This window comes from Psammomys obesus, unplaced genomic scaffold (assembly GCF_907164565.1).
Source record: "Psammomys obesus unplaced genomic scaffold, mPsaObe1.curated_primary_1811, whole genome shotgun sequence".
Taxonomy (NCBI): Eukaryota; Metazoa; Chordata; class Mammalia; order Rodentia; family Muridae; genus Psammomys; species Psammomys obesus.
In genome coordinates, this window is record NW_026591872.1 from 12,984,390 (window position 1) to 12,995,036 (window position 10,647).

General features: G+C 50.4%; 1 protein-coding gene across 1 annotated transcript in view; it reads right to left on the minus strand.

Annotated features, from left to right (window-relative positions):
- Elf4 (E74 like ETS transcription factor 4) overlaps window positions 1-1,111 on the minus strand; it is a 41,313-nt gene extending 40,202 nt beyond the window's left edge. The window contains exon 1 of the mRNA XM_055612190.1: window positions 789-1,111. The gene's annotated coding sequence lies outside the window, so the exon portion shown is untranslated. The remainder of the gene's footprint in view (window positions 1-788) is intronic.
- Window positions 1,112-10,647: the final 9,536 nt, after the last annotated feature.

Genomic DNA, 10,647 nt, shown 5'->3' on the forward strand with positions numbered 1-10,647 from the left:
GGGGGGGGGGGGGGGGGCGTCGCAGTCACCACTGGCTATTCCATGGAACCTAAGCTGTCCCTGGCTGGAGAAAAGTGCCTTCCCGCCCGGCTTTTGCCAATCAATTCTTGTCACATCAGGAGCCCGCGGCTCTCCTCACAGAACCCACGGTGGAGCAAGGCGAAGGCAACAGAGCACGAAAGCCGGGCTGACGCACCCTTCCCGGTCCGCCCCCCCCCCCCCCCCCCCCCCCCCCCCCCCCCCCCCCCGCGCCCCCCCCCCCCCCCCCCCCCCCCCCCTCCCCGGCCGCCCCGCCGGGCCAGGGGGGGACGAGGCGGCCGGGCGGGGGTGGGGACCCATGTCTCAACCCCTGCTGCGGGGCCGCCGCAACCCTACTCCCGGCCCCAGAGCCTTCAATTCCCCACTCAGGCAAACTTTTCGAGGTCTCCCCACGGTCTGAGCAGCGGCGCAGTCGACGTACCTGAGGTCCGCTGGTTTGCCGGTCGATTTCCGTCACCCGGCTCCTCAGGTCTGTCGCGGGTGGTCCCTTCCCCTCACCAGGGGTTGAGACATGGGTCCCCACCCCCGCCCGGCCGCCTCGTCCCCCCCTACCCCACCCCCGCCCTCGAAAGCCGGGCTCCCGCGAGTGGCGCCGGGAGTTTGGCGCCGCGGAAAGGAGAAGTGGAAGTTGAGCGCGGCGCCCAGTCGGTCCTCGTGGCCACCCAGGGCTGCCGTCGCCCGCCCTCTTTCCCTCCCTCCTTCTCTCCTCGGGGCCCGCCTGCCCCCGCCGCCCCGCGCCCGTGACTCACCTCAGCGCTAGGGCAGGCTGGTCCGGGCGGGCAAGCCTCAGGGCTCTCCCACACGTCGTGCCGCCGCTGCCAATGGCAAAGTTGGAGGGCTAGATGCAAACACCAGGTGAGACAGTGGCGCCTGGGCTAAAAAAGAGGATGAGCCGGCCTGTGCGCTCACGGGAATCTGGGGGAGGCGGGATGGAGGGCTCTGAGGAAGCCAGGCTGCGCCGAGGGGACGGCGGCAGGGGGCGCCCACAGAGGGGCGGCGAGCTGAGGGAGACCTGCTCTGAGACGAGCGAGAGAAAGGGGAAATCGCACTGGAGACACTCACACGTCCCCGCGGGCGGAGGCTGGGCCGGGCGCGAAGGAGGCAGGGCGAGGAGGGAATGAAGAGCCGGAGGGAGGGACCGACGGGAGGGACCACGGGCGGGCAGGCGGGCGGGGTGAAGGAGGGGCGGTTGGGAGGGACTACGCACAGCGGTGGAAACAGCGCCCCTCCACCCCAACCCCGCCGCGGTCGCCAGCACGACAGGGAAAGCCTTGCCAGGGGCCCCGCCTCCTTCCTAGAGAGGCTCGCCTCACCTCACCCTGTCCGCCCACGGAGGATAGGTCAGAGAAGGCAGAGGCCCTCCTGAACTCAGGTCTCACAAGCCGCTTTCCTAGCTAGCAAACCCCCCCCCTCCCCGCCACACACACACACTCACACACACTGCTCATAATTGGCGGGCCCAGGTGCCCTCATCTCTGACTGGGCTCTTCTGGGTGAGAAGTCACACACACACTATCCCGTGTATATATCCTGGGGATTTTGGAAGGCGGGTATCCTGCCACTCAGGCCTGTGCACTCCAATAACTTGATACCTCTGCTGTCCCCCACCCCACTAGCACTCCACCTTATCAAGCAAGCATCTGCTGTGTGCTAACCAGGTGGCCTAGCAGTGGGTGTTACCCAGAGATGGACAGAGGGTACATTTGACAGACAATGTTCTCCCTGACCCCCATCCCTTGGAGTCTCAGGCCAGGTATTTCCTGGATTGGTGTGACTAGAAAGTTGCATGGACTTCTAGGGAAATCCAGCTTAAGGCACTTTGAGAGCCAACACAACAGGTGTATAGACAGCCAGAATTAGGGTTCAGGGAGAGAGCCCATGCGCTACACATCTTCAATATAAAGCAAAGCAATGGCTGTATTTGAACTGCCTACCTGAACCCATTTTCTGTTTTGTTCCCCTTTTGCCATTTTTCTGCCTCTATATCCACACCAGCCTGGATCTGGTACTGCAACTATGGTCCTGCGAAGGTGTCTACTGGAAATTGTCAAGTCTCACAGCTCTGTGCAGACTAAAGCAAGGGTGGAATGGGGATGCTGGAGAGGCTGGGGGCGGGGCACAGTGAAAAAGCAACAAGACTTGACCTTGGCAGAAAGCTGCTGAAAGCTCCAGTGGAGGAGGGCCCTCTGAGGGCCAAAGGGGCTTCAGTTCAGGAACTACTCAACCATCTCCAAAAGCCTGCTCTTTGGGAAAGATGATCCCTGGCATAAGACTTAGAGACAGGAGTGATAGTGGGTGACATCATCAAAATGGTTGTGTATCACAGGGTAACAGTAAAAGATCTAGTGGGTCCCGAACAAATCCCGAACAAAGATCTATGGTTATCCATAGATAGACAAGTCTTCATTCAGAGCGAGGACCAAGAACAAATTTCCATTTCTTTTTCTTTTACAAGTGAGCACATTCTCTTTAGGGGATTCTAGATCCTGGAAAAAACACAGCTTTCTGTTGGACTCCTGCCGGTGAGGCTCTACTTTCTAGTTTGGGGTAGATCTGAAATGCTTCAATGTGCACTAAGGCCAAACTGGGTACAAAAATTAAAACAGTAAGCCTCACATAATGCTGCAGGCCTTTAATCCCAGAACTGAGAAGGTAGAGGCAGGTGGATGTCTGTGAATAAGGCCTGTTTGGTTTAGAGTCATAGTAAATTCCAGGCTAGTCACAGGCTACATAGTGAGACTCAATCTAAAAAAGAAAACCAAACAAACCACAAACCAACCAGCTGGAGAGATGGCTCAGTACGTCAGAGCACTTTTTGTTCTTGTAGAGGACCCAGGTTTGGTTCTCAGCACCAACAATGGTGGATCTGATTCCCTCTTATGACCTCTGAGGGCACCAGGTTCACCTTTAGTACACAGGTGTGCATGCAGGCAAAACACTTCTACACAGAAAATAATAAAATTAAAAATAAAAATGAAAATTGAGGTTGAGTAGGGTGTGTGGTACAGGCCTTTATTTCTAACATTTGAGAGACAGAAACAGAAGGATCTCTGAGTCCAAGACCAGTCTGATCTATATAGCAAGTTCCAAGACAGCCAGAGCTATACACCTCTGTGCAGATTTGGCTGTCCTGGACTCGATTTGTAGACCAGGCTGGCCTTGAACTCACACAGATCTGCCTGCCTCTGCTTCCCAGAGTGCTGAGATTACAGGCTTGCACCACCCCACCCCAACTGAAACCCTGTCTTTAATAAATCACAGGCATGGGAGCAGGGGCGCTAAAGAGATACCTGGAGGCTAAGAGCATTTGTTGCTCTTGCAGAGGATGCAAGTTCAATTCACAGCACCCACATGGTGGCTGACATCTGTAACTCCAGTTACAATGGATCCTATGACCTCTTCTGACATATGAGTCTGACAGTCACTCACATGCAGGCAAAACATTCATACACACAAAGATAAAATAAATCCTGAAAATCAACTGAGAATGATAAGAACCACCCCCACAAAGCTGTGGTGAGGACAAAGTGAGATGGCATAGTCTATGGCAGTGCCTTGTGCCTAGTAAGCCCTCAGTGAATGTTAGCTATTTTCAATATCCTTTTGCTTCCTCAATCCAGTTCTTGGAAGAAAATGTAGCAGGACCAAGGCAGAAGCTGCTAAGTACTTAAGGTGGAGTCCTTCTGAAAATATATGTAGTGTCAACAAAGCTGAAGCCTAAAGGCAGAGTGTGAGGCAAGCTCTTCCTCTTGGGAAGGACAGGAAAAAAGGTCAACACTGGACCACTCAAGATGTCTGGCCGGATTACCTGCTGATGACCTGCAGCCCACAGCTTGTGGGAATCCCGTAAGTTCCCACCTTCCCTGGCCACTCAAAACTAACCACAACCCAACACCCTTCCAGTTGAAGTCAAAGCAAACCCTACTTCACCCTCAATTTCATGAAAATCCTGGGCTCATCTCACCTTGGGAAGCCATGAACCACCTGAATAACATTTCTGGCTGCCTTTACCCATAGCCCTGTGCTCCTCAGCCTGCTAGCCCTTCCCCACTTGTCTCCCATGGTCCATGTACCCACTGGGTAAGCCCCCAGCAGGTGGGGCCAGCCAGACTGACTTTACCATTCTTTTGCAGACAGCCACTGTCTTTGGCAATCGCTCATTCCCTGACTTGACAGAAATTCCCCTTTTCATATTGCCTGTAAGATACCCAGGAAGTGCCACTCAGCAGTGCCCTCTCAGTCTCTCTTACCTCCCTGTTCCTTGACTGGCTTGCCTTGACTAGCTCTCAGGCCTCAAAACCTGATTCCTGCCAGAGTCTGAAGGACCTCTACCTTGACAGCCTCCATTGCCTCCTCTCTGTGCCTCAAAGCCCGTTTTCTTCTGTAAACTGCCCTGGGTTGTTTGGAGATAGGATAATTTTTTGTTTGCCTCCCTCACCAAACTCATCGGCCTCAACAAATTCTTTTCAGTCCTGTGACCAGAACAAAATACCACAATGCCGGGTTCTGTGGCCATTGATTTTACCACAGAAATATACAAGAAACTCTGTGGATTCATCAGATATTTTGAAGGAAAAGCATATTCAGAATCAGGTAGAGAAATTAGTTTCAAAGGAATCCTCCCACTCTAAAGCTGAGAAGCTCTGTTAGCCTTTTGTAAAGCAAGCCATCATTTTTCAGTTGTGTTTAGTAACCACGTTTGTAGTCATGGGGTTTCCAGAAAGGTCTAGGTATCTAAATGACAGGCAGAAATTTTGATGCCTCAAATTATAGCTAATCAACATAGGCTGTTTGTTCTAAAAGGCTGGTTGAGAGCCGGGCTTATAATCCCAGCACTCTAGGAGGCAGAGGCAGGCGGATCTCTGTAAATTCGAGGTTGGCCTAGTCTACAAAGCCCAGGACACCCAAGGCTACACAGAAAAGGCCTGTCTCAAAACAACAATAACAATAATAAATAAATAAATAAATAAATAAATAAATAAATAAATAAATAAATAGATAGATAGATAGATAAATAAATACACAAACAAATAAAAAAGGCTGGGAGAATGGCACAGAACAGAAAAAAATGTTGTTATCATGCAAGCCTAACCACCTAGATTCAATCCTGAAAACCCACATAAAAAGTCTTAAGTAGGTGGTGCACATCTGTAATCCATGTCCAGATGGGAGGAGGAGGAGGCAGGTGACTCAGGGAAAGCTCTAGGGCTATGTGGAGTAAGATTTGCAGTGGCAGAACAACTAGACGGACCCTGCATCAAAACAAGTGGAAGACAAAAACTGACTCCCAGAAGTTGACCTCTAATTTTCAAATGTGTGTCATGCACAAATACATATGCATAAGTACGTACACATGCATACATACATACATACATACATACATACATACATACATTTTTTAGAGATTAAAAACGTGTTGTTGTTTTTTTTCCCAAAGACACGATTTCTCTGTGAGGTCTGGCTGTCCTTAAACTCACTTTGTATATCAGGCAAGCCTCAAACTCAAAGATCCACTGGCTTCTGCCTCCCAAGTATTGGGGGATTAAAGGCATATGCCACCTCTGCCAGGCTAAAGATGAAAAACTTTTAAGTAAGGATTACATGTTTGCTTTCCTGACAGTCCCCAGAACACTGAAAGCCCCTACAAAACTTCAGGGAAACAAGTGTCTCATTTCTTGGTAGGCTAGAGAGCAGCTCCAGAGAATGCTGAAGGGAGTTGGTGACTTGATAGCTGATGCTGCAAGCCTTGAGCTGGCACTGAACATGTCAACCCTAGAGGCAGTGTCTCATAGCAAGTGTTGTCCGCACCATACATTCAGGAGCCTGGCTCATGTTTGGAAAACATACACATTTTCCATGGCACTTCAGTGATGGTGGTAGGGAGGCTTGGGAAGTAAGAAGTGGGAAAGGAGACAAACCTATGATTCACTTGAGAAAATGAAATGGCCCCAGGCAGAGCTCAGCAAAGTAGGGCAATCCCCCTGGAGTCTCAAATACTGCCAGACCTTAGTTCCTCTGCTTTAGGAATCTACCAGAGATAGTACAGCATTTAAGGGTTCAGGACCACTGATCAGTGAAACCAGAGTCTACCCTTCACTCCTCTGTAGCTTGTGGCCTAACACTTATTTGTGTCATCTTTTTAGTGAAACTTGTAATTCTTTTGTATGTACATGGTATATGGGTACATGTGAGTGAGTAAGCACATGTGCTTATGTACACTGTGCTATTCCTTTGGCTTCTGATGTGTCCTTAGAGTGAAACTGGAGAGGTTTGGGCCTGTCTAACCTGCCAATAATACAGTGTGAGAGGAGCAGAATTTCAAAACATGGAAAGGTAGTTTTTGTTTTGCTGTTTTTGCCAGAGGAGTGCTCTGGGGGCTTAGAGACATAGTAGCCAAGAAGTTGGTGTTCCCTCTCATGATGGAGTATCAACGAAGAGCAAAGGGCTCCACTCCAGCCATGTTTTATAATATGAATGGTGACCCCCTTGGAGTTGTGCAACCAAGAAACAGTAAAGGCACACCTAGAGAAATTGAGAAAAGAACCTGGATAGGAACAGAGATTATGAAGAGTACCAAATGGATACCATGTGAGGGATGAGTCCAGTTCCCAGGGATCCAGAATAGGAGATGGGGAGGGGAAAAGGGCTGGGGGGGGGGCGGCATTAGATTCCAGAATATATCCAGCTCCAGCTTTAGGGCAGGTCCAGGTTGTAGGTAGTACCAGGAGGTAAATGATTCTGTTCTCTTCATAAATCAAAGACAAGCCTGAGACATTTGCTAGGACAAAGACAAAACCATACCCAAAGAGAAGACAGCCACTCCTCAGTTTCCCCACCCTGACACCACATTAGGGTTTAAGTGTTGTTGTTGTTTAATGTAATATTTAATGTCTATAAAGGTGCACTATGACTCATTTCATGTAATGTCTAGGCCCCTTTGCTAGCAGAAAACAAACTTTCCAGCTCTCTTTTGAGGAAGCCATCCAACTCTGCTGCTGCTGGTTTGTGTATGAGAGAATAAGTGTGCCTGTGTGTCTGTGCGTGGCATGGGTCTCGGCTAGAGCCTTGCTTGCTTAAATGTGCCTCTTTATGGATCTCATGGCTAGAATAGAAGTGTGTGTGTGTGTGTGTGTGTGTGTGTGTGTGTGTGTGTGTGTGTGTAGGGCGTGTGCATGTGTATGTCTGCAAGGCAATGTGGTATGTGAGCCTGTGCCTCTGAGGGTGACTACGTTTACATTTTTCCCCTCATTGCTGGCAAATTATCTTCCCATCTCTGTCTTTACAAAGTGAAGGGCTGACAGAGGAAAGGAAGCAATCCAAAAGGGGGGTAGCAGGGGAGGGGACAGGGGCTGGAGGCAAACCAAAGCAATTCCACTGGACAGAGGGAAGTGTCAGCCAAGGATGAAACTGAAACCCAGGCAGCAGTTCTAATGCACTAGCACCCAGGGATCTTCCCTGGCCTTAGGTTCCTCCCACTCCCCCACTCTCCCAGCTAGTGGTGGAGACAGTCAGCCCAAGATTCCAATATTCCTGTTCCTGCAGCCTCAACTTGATATTGAAACAAAGAAGCTGGGCTAGAGTTTGCTCCATGGTTAGCACATGACCCCATTAAGCAGCCATTATCACATTAACACAAATTAGTACATCTGCTCATCTCCCAGTCACCTATGAAGGCATTAGGGCCAAGTTTGAGGGAGAGGACAACAGTGATATCAGTGGGGCATAGGCTGAGAACTGGGAGTCAGGTTGGGGCAGACTCTAGCAGTAGAAAAGGGAGGCAGGGAGCATCAAGTTTTTTCTTATTTGACACCTTGGGGAGGGGGCTGGCAGAAGGGAGGGGCTTCCAGGAATAGTTTAGCTGAGCACCAATGCTAGCAAACAGGCTGGGGTTTTGAGGTCTGGGCAAGAGACAGACTGTATTTCTCCTGGCACAGAGTGAAACATGGGAACGTTTCGGATCCTTTGAGTTTTTTCCTTTTTCCTCTTCTTTATGGAAAATTAACTTTAGGTAACTTTCTCAGATGACTGAACACCCTGAAAGCACAGAACAGGAAGGACTGGCAGGGGAGAAGAGGCATGCAAAAGGCTATGACAGAGTCTGCTTTTTCTCTGGTTCAGCAAAGAGGGAGTTCATCTGCCCAAATATTTTATCTGTAAAGTTGTATCATGGAAACTGGCCCACTAGCCTTTGGAAAGGATTAGATTGGAGTCCCCAATTGTTTCCTCTTGGTTCAAAGGTGTCTGGCCACAGGTTATCTGGGGGTCTTGATAGTCTCCATTTGTTACCTCAACAGTCACAACATAGCCATAAACTACAACAGGAGGTCTAACCAGCACCATGGCTCCCACTTCAGGGCCAGTGAAGAGTTAGGACAAAACTGTGTCTGTGGGGCTGGAGAATGGCTTAGCAGTTAAGTACACTTACTATTCTTTTGGAGGACCAGAGTTCACAACCAGATCCATTTCCAATGGATCTGACGGACTCCACTGGGATTAAACTGACAAACATAGAACCCCTGATGATCACCGGAGAGATCCAGTCTCAGACTGAATCCTCATCTAGGCTGAGCCTTAGTCCCAGCCTGCGCCCCAGTCCTGACCACAATCTGGAGCTCTGTTATTCTCAAGGGAGCCAGGCTAGAGAGTAGCTTTTCAGGGACACCCAACCCCAGCGTCTGAGATGCGACTCAAAGTTTCCATTCTACTACCCACAGGTCAAGACCACCATCCCCAGATTGCAAAGATGCTCTGAAACTGCAGTGCCTGGACTGAAGTGAGGAGTTTGGCCTGGAGCTCAGCAGGGGCCTGAGAGGTGGACCAAGGGATTACGGGGGGGGGGGGGGGGGAAGCTTACACTTTTACTCTGTGGTAGGAGCAGCAATCCTGCTACTTGGGAAGGGAGAGGCCTTTGAGTCGGAATGAACTTCAGGAAGAGCTGCAGTGCTCTGATGGTTTGTCACGCCTTTCCTTGCCATTCTTTTTCTAGGCTCCAGGACCTTCCCATCCAGAGATCACCTCGTGGGGGCTAAACGCTCTCACCCACCTTCTAGCCAAGCACAGGACGCCTCTGCAGCGCCACCTACAGGCAGAATGAGCGTGGTGCAGCGACTCTGTCAGCCTCCGCGGCCGGAACTGGTGTCTCATGGAGAACAGGAGAGATCTGCTCCTCTGCCCCCAACCCTCCAACTTCCTTGGATGACACATGGTCTTCCTTAGCCGCCCCTGCCCTAAAGTGTCCCTGTTAGACTGGCTCCAAATTCGAGCCCTGCCTGACGCAGGCAGCCGGTGATCTAACGTTTCCACTCCTGCTGCTGCACTCTAAGCGGCCTCCTGCCCCAGGGCGCCTCTTCCTGGGAAGCAGTCAAGTCACGCTGGGCCCCGGATCTGCTGACGAGAATCCTCCGCCCTGCCGGCACACCCCTTGAAACTTGTCTCAATTCCTTCTTTCTTCCTCCCGCCCCTCCATCTCCTTCTTTTCATCCTTGTCCCTGAGGCTAGCAGGAGCGGCTGGGCTCCAGGGAAAAGCAGCTGGGAAAAAAAGTGTCGCGTCCACGTGGAGACCTCCTGCACACTGTTCCAGCCCCACAAAGTTACACTGTTACTTAGGTGCACAAGAATCCCAAGCTGGAAGTAGCAATATGTTTGCACTTTGGGCAACACTGCCACTGCCTAACGGAAGGGGCCATTGAGAGGGTTGCTGAAGAGCCATCTTCCTTCTTTAGGATCTTATGATTGTCTAGGAAATTCTGAAACCCGGGGTCTTCTCTTTGGAACTCCCTGTACTACTGAACGTGGTTTGCTGGGGCTAGAGGTGGCTCAATAAGGCTTGTGCCACCAAGGGAACCAGTTTGGAGTGCTCTGAGCTTTGAACTGTCCTGGAACCATTAATCAAGTCAAGATGATTACCTGATGTGTCATCATAGCTGTTCCTTCTGGAACTTGGTACTGGAGAGGTTCAGGTTGAGGTGGAGGGGACTTTGAGGTGGTTTTTACCACATCCTTTTGTACCACTATATGAGGATAGTGGAAGGATAAGATAATTGACTTGTCTTACTGGGTGAAAGCCAGAATCCCACATATGTTGCCTGGAATATTCTTTCAGCATGGTAGCTGAAGGCCTCAGGCTCAGGTAGGGTGTGGGGGATATCTTTAAGCTGGACATCTGATGTCTGAAACACAAAACCTGAACCTGTCCTTTCCTTTTTGAGGGGCATGATTTTTTTTTTTTGAGACAGGCTTTCTCTGTGCAGTCTTGGCTGTCCTGGACTCCCTTTGTAGACCAGGCTGGCCTCCAACTCACAGCAATCCACCTGCCTCTGCCTCCCTGCATGCTAAAATTAAAGGCATGCAACACCACACCTGGTTACGTGATTTTTTATTATTATTTAAAGAATTCATTTATTTTACATGTACAATGTTTGAGAACAACCATGTGGGTGCGGGGAATGGAACCCTAATCTTTTACTCAGTGTTATGATTCTCTTAACAGTGAGCCATCTCAGCCAGGTGCGGTGGTGCACGCCTGTAATTCCAGCACTCAGGGAGGCAGAGACAGGCAGATCTACAAAGCAAGTCCAGGACAGCCAAGGTTACATAGAGAAGCCCTGT